Raw genomic sequence first — 12,617 nt, 5'->3', positions numbered from 1 at the left:
AAAATGACACAACTTCACACACTTACGTCAAACCATGGATATTTTTTTTCAGGTCAAAAGCTTCACCCTAATGAAAGCTGCATAATTTACCTTCTTTTTCAAATTGCTTGAGACTGCCTTGAAAAGGAAAACAGCATGCTTTATTCAGTGCAACATAGTGTTTTGATTGCTCCTTCCTGTGGGACATTGATAAGTAAAATGATGTGCACTATCCCTACCTTTGTTTATAGGAAGGCTTGTGTGCAATGAGCATTTCTTTTGCATTCATAAATCTTCATACTATCAAAAATGCATAGAAGCAGATAGGTACATCAGCACTATTTAATGGCAATGTTGGAGAATACAAAGAAAGCTGTAGAATAAACTGATGGTGGGGCTAGTGTATGCATAACGCATAATATAGAAGCACATTTGTCAGTAGTCCATTTCACACACCCCAACAAGGGAACACGAGAAGAAGTGAGAAAAAAACAAAAAGGATTAGGCATCATGATCAATGATATAATCACAACAGGCTTTTTCACAAGCCAGCTGGATATCTTGAAAAAAGGGGAAAAAAAGAAGAAGAAGACAAACAGCGAGTAGCGTGTAGCAGGGTCAACCTTTACAGCATGTTGAGAACGGAACTGGTGTCTTTGATGACGTCTTCGTGCCCGTCGTGCTTGATCTCGCCGTTCCGCACATTATTTGTCAGTTCAACGGCAATATCCAGGAAGAGTCTGTCGACGTTGTCCGATTCTTTGGCAGATGTCTCTAAGAAATCTCATCGTGTGCGACTCGGCGAAGCTCTGGCCGTCCTCCTCGTTCACCTCCCGGTCCTTGGCTAGGTCTATCTTATTGCCTGCAGAGGTAGCCGGAATTATTGCAACAAAGAGTGAGGTGATCAAATTGCATTCTTATTGCATGCATAAGAACAAAACACACACACTTAACACTAACATAGAATGGTGAAAGACAAAACTATGTTGCCGCAGCCACTTTCTAAACATTACACAGTAACCAAAGAGGTTACATATAACAGAACTAGAGTGGTGACTCGCAATAAGCCCTGCACAACTGCTCTGTGAGCTTGTAGAGAAAGATCTACCATTACTGAAAGGGGCACATTGTCTGCAAAAGAGCCTGGATGTACCGTTCAATTGCTATTGCAGTTCTCGACTGTCGCGCACAAAATATTTCCAACTGATATTTTTCTAATTTTGTAAAGTGAAATAGTTCAGAACACTTTCAATTTGCATTAATCGTAACAGACAAAATTCAGGAAAAAATATCAGACTTGTGATGCCACACCGCGTAATCTATACTTATATGCCCAAATTTCTTGGTTGCATTAACCCTAACTAGGCTGGGGGGGGGCCTCCGAGGCCCTCCCCTCGACGTTCCCGCGCGATGTATCGCCATCGCAAAAAGCTATCGCCGCAATGTTTTATGATTTATTTCTTTCTTTTGCGATGTCCGGAGAGCGCGTGGTTCCGAAGTTACGTGTAAGTATAAGTACACGCATGTCACACCAAGAATTGCTCAAAAACGTGAATTTGTGTACAATTTCAATGCAAACTGTGCTAACAGGCAAATTTCATAAAAGCATGATTATTTTGGGGTTTTAGTGATTAAAATCAATTAATAACATATTTTCATGTTTGGAAACAATGTCCGCGGACAAATTTCATCTAAAAAAGATTGAAAACAAAAAGTCAAAAAACCAAAGAAATAGATAAGAAATTCAAAAAACAATAAAATACTTAAGAAATTTTTCTGATCGCAACAATTTTTTTCTCTTACATTTGCTAAGGACACTAAAAAGAATATTCACAAAAAAAAAAATGCCTGTTTTGAGCTTTATTTAGTGATTTTATACCAAATAGTCTGATTTCATGCATCATTATGCATAATTGAGCATAAAATGATAAGTTTTTGGAAATATCAACCTGACCGTATTTTTAGATTACTTTACAGACAATGTGTGTGCCAATTTTCATCGCGATCATGCGGTCGACGGCCCGAGATCTGGAGGGGGGGCCTGGGAGCCCTAGACATCAATACTTCTTGTAGTTCACTGCAGTGACTTTTACTCAACAGTTTTGTGGCAAACACAAAGAAGAGATTCTGCCTGGTACTTACCTACGAGAAACAGATATAACCTTGGGGCTAGCATACTGTTCCACTTCTCGTAACCAGCTGGGCAGCGCATATTGAAGCTTTCTTTTGATGTTACGTCAAAGACCAGCACACAGGGGCATCTGCACTGTGGTAATAACTTTGTGTGATGGAACGGAACCTCTCCTGTCCAGCTGTGTCCCATATTTGCAACTGTAAACCATTTTCATGACAGAACAGTACAATCAGATTATTTGATCACAAAATTTATGCCGAGACTGACGGAATATCTACCCAAAGTGACTGATGAATGTGACTGACTGCTCTGAAATACACATGTGATTAGAACCTGAGACAAGAAAATTTATCTTGTGAATCATCTCAAACATGCAGCGTATTTGTCAACTCAGAAAAGCTGCATAGATCATGTAACTGTAACACAGCAAGAAACTACACCACTGTTTGTACAACCTTAAACAAGAATTTTCCACAATAATCTCTTTTGAGGCATGTCAAGAAAACAATTTTCCATGATTCAACTTGAGCAGCATTACAAAAAACAAAATGAAAAATGGTATTTCCAAGAACTTTCCATTGTATAACTTGATGCACAAAACACACAAGAAGTGATATTTAACATCAACATTTACATGTACATTGAAGGGTCTAAGAAATAATGCATACATGTATTTTTCTGATTCTCTGAGGTTGACATACGATGTTAAACATCAGGTAATAAAGATAACTGGATGTGAACTTGAAGCATCTTGAAGGCATTATGGAGCAGATTTTAACTGGAATATCCGTAATTTAATGGGACAAAAACCAGCATGAGTTTGTTGGGGTTATTGTTTTGCGAGGCATGCGTACATGTTTTTGTCAGTGTGAATAAATGAATGACACCAGAAACTTTGAAAGAACTTGCAATGACAGTAAAAGGTGGGTACAAAATTGACAAAAATGTGAAAATATTTGGAATTCTGCAACCTTTCATACTACCTGTGTAGTTGGAGAAGGCTCTATATCATGGTCATTTAAAACCTTATCAACAAAAGGAAGAAGAGGAAAGAAGAAAAACAAAGGAGAAGAAGAAGAAGGCAGGAGGAGGAGGAGGAGAAGAAGAAGAAGAAGAAGAAGAAGAAGAAGAAGAAGAAAGAAGAAGAAGAAGAAGAAGAAGAAGAAGAAGGAAGAAGAAGGAGGGAGGAGGAGGGAGAAGAAGAAGAATAAAAAGAAGAAGACGAAAAAGAAAAAAGGGAGGTAGGGAGGAGAGAAGAGAGAGGGGGAATTGGATAGATATCTCGCATGCATCAAGAGTGTAAAGCTAATGTTGAGAAATTAGAAAATACAGAAGATGAAGAAGTTTCAAAAAAAGCCGAGTTGCGACTGTTTCATGGCACATCTTTCTGTTCAGCAAAGGTCTGTGTTTACAACACATAGACTGCCTGGACTGGACTCACCTTAACTTTTTCTCCTCCAATCTCTATTGTCTTAATCATGAAGTCTACTCCTATAGTTGCTCCTTGGCCAGGGGGAAAATAATCCCTGAAAAGAAAGATAAAATCAGTTCAATGTACTATAAATATTGTGTTTAACCCGTTGAGGACGTTTGATTTTGCTACAACACGCATTTCCAATAGACGCTTGCCCGAGTATACTCGGGACTCGTCCTCAACAGGTTACGGATGATTTTGTGCTTTAAACTTACAGAAAAAGGAGAAAAATACAAATGAAGATTATATTAGTAAATAATTAGCTCGCCATGCAGCACCTTGTTAACTATTTGACTGGGTTTGAGTATGATACTTTACTGCGACTATTACAAGAGGATTCCAGTGAAAATATGTGGCACATGAAAACAAATAGTTAAAATTTGAGCAACATTGTACAACAAGTAAGACAGTTCAGTTGTAATTGTATGAATATGAGAGAAAATATATTGTCATCATGGTCTTGGCATTTTCGCCTATTAATGTGTAGCTGTACTTGCCATACAGCTGTGGCATCTCTTGACAACAACGCATAGTAATTGACTGTTAAGAACATATTTAGACCAAAGGACATGAAATTTCCTCATGTTGATAGTTGAAAGAGCACCAAAGTAGAATTAATTTGGGTAGAGTCATAGAGAATTGTTAACCGTCACTGCATTTTGAAATACAGTGTAGGTGCGAGAGATCATGCACAGAAAATTGAATGAGGAGATATACCGTATCATGTAGAGAAATAATGCCATAGTCATATGGCATGCTCACAACACTCTTTACAGGTACATGCACCCGGGATTCAAGGGGGTCTTGTCGGATAGCATGATTGCTGCCATCTTTGTTACAAAGATTAACAATTTTAACAATAAATTGAAGTAGATTATGTACTAACATGCAAGTTTCTGCGACTAGCTAGCAAGCAAAACTACAGATGTATTTTTCTTTGGTGGATACATATGGAGAAGGTGGAACCAGCAAGGAACAAACATTGAATCAAAAGATGATGTGAGATTGACATTACATCAACCATTTTTTGACTACAATCATCATACAAATCAGTTTTTATTCAGATGTTTGGAACATGGCAGATGTGTAAACATGGAAACCATGCAACAGCACCCCATCGAATCCTGCATCCTTGTACCTTTACTAATGCCAAAAGGGGCTGAACTTTCAGATGTGAAACATCCTTCTTTAAAGCTTCTCAGGACCGCCACCATGTACACCAGGAGTGTCACTGACAGTGCATGCAACTAGCTTGACATCAGTTCTGAAAGGGTCCATAATATCTAACTTTACATTAAGCTCACTCTTTAATACTAGACTGAATGTAATGTAAAACTCTTGCCCAACTCTGAGGTATTACTGCTCATGGAACTGAACGTGTTTTCGTTTGAAATCTTGACAATTATGGTCTGTATTGAGCTTTATTAAGTGCATTCACTACCATAAGATTCACAGACACGATGTCATTTGTATAATTCCATGCTAGTCTTACGGCCTACTGGGTGAAGCGTCGTACGAGGCAGGTCTTCCCAACCCCGGCATTGCCAATTGAGAACCTCTTTGAATGTTTCTACAGATAAATGAGCTGTATATTCTCTTTCATCATCATCATCATCATCATCATCATCATCATCATACTTTTTCTTCTTTGTAGGAGGGGCAAGAGCTTCTTGGAGAGCAGGCCCTGGGGTCAACGAGGGCGGAGACCGAGGCTATCAAGGAGGCAGAAGTTGCAGGTAAATATGGCCATAATATGGCAAAAGGGTGATATTTGGGTAAAATGTGAATTTGTGTAAATTTTTCCATTTGGGCAGTCTGTGAGGTCAAGGATTTTATGTAGCCAACTCTCAGATGCACTAGAGTTTCTTTTTCTTCGATGATATGGGCTGTATCTTCAAGTGATTTTCCATTTTCACATTTAATGCCACATAGAGAGTTGGTGACAGAGGGGATTTGTATGTCAGATGCACCCTTCTGCCATGAAGAGACTACTACAGCACTTGTTGCATTCTTTTGGCAGAAGGATGTATCTGGATAGCACTTGGTCTAAATCTAGGTGATGAATAGTTTTAAAAAGTAAGAAATATCAACAAAGGATTTCTTAAGTAATAAGGAAACCATAAGACAAACTCCATCATATACAAACATCTATTCCTGTGACTTCTAGAGCAAATGCAAAAGGGGCCTAACTATAAAGTCATTTTTCTCATTCTAATTTCTCTCAGTGCAGAGCTTAGCTGAACCCTTTTGCCATATTATGGCCAAGTAGACCTATGGATAAAAAGTTGCCTTTGTTGGCAGTAGCTGTATATGGAAAGGTCCTTGAAAAGAAATTCCCTTCGTGCTCCTAAATAAAAGTGATGTACTGTATTTAAAAAGATTGTAGCAATTTTATGTGCAGGGAACACATGAATAAGACTGTGCATTCAGTAATTTAAATGAACTCAGTACCATTCACTGAACATGTGTTCAGTTTATTGCGATTCAGTCGAAAAAGGTCCCTTTTATCATTTGCCACAAAAAGAAAGTGTCATATTTTGCAGTGAAGGCAGTTAAACGTTTAGATTTGTTATATATATTAGTGGGGGCATCACTACTTGTATTCAGCACTAGCTTATTACTGCATTTTGCAAAACGAGGGTAGCAAGAAAAGAAAAAATGGCAATTTGCACCATTTCTGGTTATATTTGCAGTTGATTTTGTCATACATATACGTCAATGCGCCTCATAATACTTCATAACGCTATAAAGTTGTAGCATATAAATGAGTATAAAAGAATTAATTAAAAGAATTTCACGATGAAAAGAGAATACATTTCTTTTGAATACAAACGGATGCACACTTTCAGTAAACTTGCTCCATCCTGTGAATATTGTAGAGGCAGAGGGTGAGGACGGAGACGAAGATGACGAAGACGATGACGAAGGCGACGACGATGAGGAGAATGGCGATGAGGAAGAGGATGCTGAGGGTGCAGACAAGGCTGCCGTGAAACGGACAATCACCATGGCAGAGACTCTCGCAGTGAGTATAGCCGCAGCATGACATCGATACCTACCATAAAGGGAATGATTTTCCTGGTATCTCCAGCAGTTTGATATGCATGTTGGTGTGACTGCTATACAGAATGTCATTTGTGAAGGAATTTTGTGACATATGAATGTACATCATTTTGTTCAAAACATACGTCCATCGACAATTTCTATTCAATTTAGAAGAGGGAAAGTATCTCCTGCTACTTGCCTGCTTGCTTGAGTTTGTTGAGAATGAATGAAAAATGAGAAATACAAAACAGATCACATTCGCTATCTACACCTCAAAAAGTTTGGTTGAATACAATCGGGATCTGGTACCTAGTGAAAACACTCTTGGTACTGTAGTTAGAAAACCTTCTATTCACATACTCTGTGATTTAAGTCAGTGTTAAACATGACATAAAGTCTGTGCTCAGGTGATCTTGCAAAGCTTTTAGATTCAATTTCTGGTACTTTGCCATGTGACAAGAGAGATGCACTTTTTGTGTTTTGATCTGAAATGAACATCTCATTCCCATCCAAGTATAAGATGATGTAGAGTGTATATAAACATCTGCTAGGAAACAGATGTTTGTTTTTACTGTCTAATGGCATTTTAATGACCCCTTTTGATGCAGCGTACTGGATTGTATCATGTGATTTGTTTCTCGTCCACTTGCAGGAGGGAGCGGACTTCATCAAACGCCAGAAGACGAACGGCGACGCGACGGAAGAGGCACCTCAAGCTGAGGCTGCCTCTTGAAGAGCGCCCCCTATCAACGATCTGTACCTCAGTCACACTATGGCCTTCATTGTATATTCCCTGGCCAAGAAGCTACTACGAGGTCACACACACACACTCTGTCCTACCTTTCTCTCTTTCCTGGTTTCTTCTCTTCCTCTCTCTCTATTTTGTACAGTTCAAAGAAAATTGTAGTGTAGGTTCTTGCCTTTGGTTCATGACAAAGTTACTGGAAAGATTTAAAAAACCACAATGATAGTGTACTGTATTTGTAGATGTTTGTTTTTCAAGTGTTTGATGAATTTTTTTACTTGTAATTTGTATATTTTTCCAAATAGGGCAAAAAAAATTTTGCAAGGCTTTCTAGGTATATCATAATATTGGATGAGAAACAAATTTTTCAACGCCTAATAATGGCTTTCAAACCTAATCATTGAGTGTATGGATTGATTATTTCAGACGTTATGTGCTATGTGTGAGATATAATCGCTGATGACTCGTTTGAAAACCCGGAAATTGAGAGCTTGGTTTTGTTTTGTTTTCTATGTGTGTAATATCCACCAATGCTACTGTCTGTTTGAAGGAGGCTTTGTATATCAGCACCGCTCTGTAGATGAACGCTGGTCGGTCACTGTCGTGGGACCCAGATATGTCGTTGTACATTGCATGCCTTGATGTAATCTGTATTTGCACGATATTTGTACAGTAGTATACTTGTGACACAGTTTTGAAGGTTATTGTACAATAGATATAATCGAACTGAAGTCAACTCGTGATGTTGGGCAACTCTGGCGTTTTTCCATATTTATTCGCTCAGAAAAAACAATACAAATATGTAAGATTTCAGAAATAGCGTATGCTGCATTTATGGTCAGAAGCATATAGGTCCGTGTTTCTTTTTTTGTGCTTTGAATTTCATAATTCTCTCTGTTGAATGAGAGTTTGACTTTGGACTACATCTCATATTCTCGCAATTGTACATACTTGACTTTGGTTGTGAACAGAGCAAATTTGTGCAAATCATATGTGTCTAGACAATGTAACTTGTGCATTAGATATGTCCAGAAGTGTATGTAATCCTGAAAGAAATGTAAAGTTTTGAACACTTGAACGACAGATCCGTGGGGTTGAGCCTCCCGACATCCAACAAATTCTTATCACAGGTTTTGAGGGCCTCTGTATACAACGTTGTCAATTTTCCCTGAAATAAGTGGTTTATGAATTATTTAACTTATTTAACTTTATACAGCCGTGCATTTATCTTTGAGTTGATAGTCATCGGTCTGATGAGTGATGGTATGAATGCTGAGTGAGATTTGTCACAAAGTTTTTAGCTCTTTCTTAGTATCTTTTGGGGGCAGTGACAAAATTTTGAGTGTGAGAGTCAGAGGATTTTTTTTTTATAACTTGTAGAAAATTGTATTCGCAACTGTATTATACTGTTAACCAAAGAATCCCGAGATTTTTTGGTATTTATTTTTTACCAAGAGTGAGAGCAGCGCGAAGAAACGAAAATTGTGTGAATGAAGTTTTATAGTGAGGGTTGATCCAATGTTAACAATGACTATCATATCTTAATCCCCAGGTCTGGCCACGTTGCAAATATGGTGCACATGAAATGTACGTAGATTGAGTGTTGAATGTGCATATTGATATTTGCACAGACCACTGGCCTCGTTAGGTACGTACAATTGTTTTCCGTGCGTCTATGTATTCTTATTTGTTGAAATATGTATAGATCTGGTGTGATTTCCTGCCTTATACTGAGAGATATACGTAAGCAATGTTCTGTTATAGTATCTACTGCTTAATTGTAATGGTAAGTTGAAATATCCTGTGTATATTTCCCCATGAAGAAAATGTCTTGATGTGAGTGATAAGAATTTGTTGGACAACGTGAAGTCAGGTATGGTTCAAGGATGTCTTTTGCTCATTTGCCCCACGACAAGAATATTCCAGTGGTATTGTTTTGAAATGATATTAAAAAAAAGATGACAATCTTGGCAATGTTAGTTCCTTTTCCTTGAATTCCAGTATTCTCGTCTATTCCAGTTGAATGCATTCACCGTGGCCATGGTTCATGCCATTAATGATTGTGTTTTGCCTTTGCTGACCGCCACGATAAAACGGGCCCCACAAGGGTTAGCCGCGTGTCCACTCATGGGTCATTAGTGGTGACCACCTTGGTGGGAATACTTTGAGAAGCTTGTACGACACTCCTTTCCAAAATAATGATGGACAGACAGCTACTTGCTTCCGTCTTGGGGTTTGAACTAGATTGTAGAATGTTGAATTCACAGTGCAAGGTTATATTAAAGAAAAAAAAAAGAAGAGAAATAACCAGAATAAATGCAAACAGATTTTTGTTGGTATTAGGCACTTGATATGAGGTGTATAGTGTGTTCATTTTGTTGTCAACACGTGTAGATGGTCCTCTTTTGGTGTTTGTGTGTTTTGTTCGAATGGATATGTTTTTAAGGGATGGTATAGTATTGGTTGGGGCAAAAATTCTGCTTTTACTTTTTTTCTAGATATCACTGTACTGTACTTAGAAACCACTTTATGAAACTTTTAAAAAAGCAAACAATTATAAGAGGAATTTAAATTGATGAAATTGATTTTGAAATGCTGAGATATCACAAAACAACAAAATAAAACAAAGCAATCCCAATAAAAGGAGGATCCCACCTTTTAATTAGGATCGTTTTGTTTTTGGATATCTGGGCACTTCAAAACCAATTTATATCAAATGAACTTTGAATTCCCCTTAGAATTATATGCTCTTTCATATTTCATAAGAGGTTTGTCACCTAAAAAAAAAAGATGAAAATTTTAAATATAAATACTCCTAAAAAAAAATTGGAAACCTCAAACCCCATCTCAACTGAAACTGTACGATCCCTTTAAATTGTTTACATGACGTGTATTAGTGTGTGTGTGTGTGTGTGTCTTTCTGTGTATGTCTGTTGTGCAATGGGGTACATAGTGGGCTCTTTGGCTAAGAACATTTAAAATACAATGTACATGTACTCGTAAACGTTTCCACGGTAATGCATACTGTAAGACATGTTACGAGTACCACGGTTGTTATTTACATTGTACGTGTACATGTACAATTAACTGGTAATGACGCACGAAAGTCTCAAGTATGTTCCCACTACAGTAGGAATATATTGTACCTCTACAAGTACACTCTGCAAACTGTTTCTGTAAAGCCAACGAGGTGGGACAATGGTTTAAAATAATAGTCATCAATCGAAGTCATCCATTTTTGTGATTGTTTTTTGTTGTTGAAAAAAAACATTTTTATTGTTGCAATTGATCATACAGTGAATATTAAAGAGATAATGATAACAAAGTAAAGACTAACGGTACTATGAAAATCATTGTCATACGGCGGAGACAGAAATGTACACACCCCCATTTTCTTTAGACTAAGAACTTGAAGACTAAAACTTGGAATAAGATTTTCAAATGATTTGATCAGTAATTTATTGAGAAAATGACGCAAAAATCAAAGAATCTACAATGTATTTCTTATCTATTTATTTAGTGTTTGTTCATCGCATCTTTAACATCTCGTTGTCCTAGCTCGACACATGGCATTATTGTGATATGTGTATCTGTCACCACCACATTTGATACACCACGCCGTATCCCGGGGTACCGTCATACCCCGGGTTAGATGTACATGGAGCGAATGTTATGAAGATGTGCAGTTACCCATTGCCATCATAGCGGCCAAATTTTAGCTGACTGCGATAAGGATCCCAATGCCAATTTTGCTACCTCATGACTCAAAAAATAAAATAAACCGTAATTACAATTTGATAACAAGAATTATACTCTTTTTATTTTATAATCTGGCTTTTCGCAACATGTTATTACAATTTTGAACAGTGATTCAGAACGAAATAATGTCAATCCACGAACTCCTTCAATGATTAATTACTTTACGTCTTCCGTGGACTGGTAGTGCATATAATTAGTGCTGTGCTGCTGTCTGTGTGTGACACTGAGATCACTGGTGTAGTGTGTATGTCATGAGCTGATTGTTGCAACAAAACGTTCTTCCATAGAGCACTAAAAATGACTTTTACCCATTTTCCCCGCGATTTAGCGGAACAATCCGTCCTCGATATCTATTTTCTTACTTGTTTTCTTTTTATATTAAAAATCTCCCTGAAAATTGTTCACCGCAATGAATTTCAACATTTAAAGTGCGACACTCCTTCGTGTAGGACCCCCTTCACTTCCATAAACTTTATAGGACACAATGAAAGACGCATACAGTACTCGCCTGGCCATTCACATGGTCCCAAATACAATGTTTCTCACTTTTTTTTTTACTAAAAAAATTCTAAAGATTCCCCCAAGAGGTCACCAGATCGTTGAATTTGAAATAAAACAAAATGCAAAAGCTCCTACATCCTTTCCATTCTGTCCATCTCCATAGACGAAATACACAGTGAAGACACAGACGCGGAAAAACAGGCGACAGATTCCACATTTAGATAGAGCCATTCACACCCCCTCACGAATACTGTTATTTTTTTTCTTTCTGTCGGGATTGCCTTTGAGTTCTCCAAACATTCCCCCCAAAAGTGTGCACCGGATATCGATGAATTTTAGCTCCAAAAATGCAAAAACTCCTGCATCCCAGTCCCCTCAAACATTGATCATAATGTCCCCAGAAAAATATTCCTGCGTACGGCCATGAACCAAACAAATGTTGTTGTTTTTTTCAATGAAATGAAAATCTAAACCTATCAGGTATAAAAAGTAGCTTGTAAACTCATCAGAATGTAAACACAGATCATTGTAAAGTGATGCTTGACAAGGGGTTGTGATAAACTATACGAAGCAAAATAATCTAAATTTGTATTTAGTAACCAAACGGAAAGGGGCGGGGAGACGTCGCGGCGTTGCGCATTCTTTGTTCGCGAAAACTGACAAGGTACATGATGTACCTAATTAAGGAAGAGGCAATGATAAATGCAGATTACCATAGATACCGAGCGATTCCTCGTTGCCATGGTAACCAGCAATGTCATTTCGATTGCGGACGGAGCTACGATGATTTTTATGGACTCGCCGATTTCATGACGCAGGGGTGCGAACGATAGCTTGGGAAAAGTGGGTAGTCCCTCACTCCTCTCTCTGTATGGCTTTCAGAAGTTCACACTGGTAAGGCGTGGAGGATGCCAATCAACATTGGAAAAAAGAAATGGGCTGGGGTGTGGTGGGGGTAATCGGTATGAGCACGTCCTTAG

At 38.0% G+C, this 12,617-nt stretch overlaps 1 long non-coding RNA gene and 1 pseudogene across 1 annotated transcript; one reads left to right on the top strand and one right to left on the bottom strand.

Annotated features, from left to right (window-relative positions):
• Positions 1-597: 597 nt before the first annotated feature.
• LOC139742776 (ras-related protein Rab-30-like) lies at positions 598-5,136 on the bottom strand (annotated as a pseudogene).
• Positions 5,137-5,224: 88 nt separating this feature from the next.
• On the top strand, positions 5,225-9,728 carry LOC139742765 (uncharacterized). Its single transcript, XR_011711720.1, has 3 exons — positions 5,225-5,323; positions 6,467-6,612; positions 7,285-9,728. It is a non-coding gene; the product is annotated as an uncharacterized lncRNA (long non-coding RNA).
• Positions 9,729-12,617: the final 2,889 nt, after the last annotated feature.

The sequence above is a fragment of the Diadema antillarum genome, unplaced genomic scaffold (assembly GCF_040938485.1).
Source record: "Diadema antillarum isolate AM-2024a unplaced genomic scaffold, OU_Dant_1.0 seq00001019_RagTag, whole genome shotgun sequence".
Classification (NCBI taxonomy): Eukaryota; Metazoa; Echinodermata; class Echinoidea; order Diadematoida; family Diadematidae; genus Diadema; species Diadema antillarum.
Note: the sequence above shows the minus strand (reverse complement) of the source record. Positions and strands in the feature narration are given on the sequence as shown.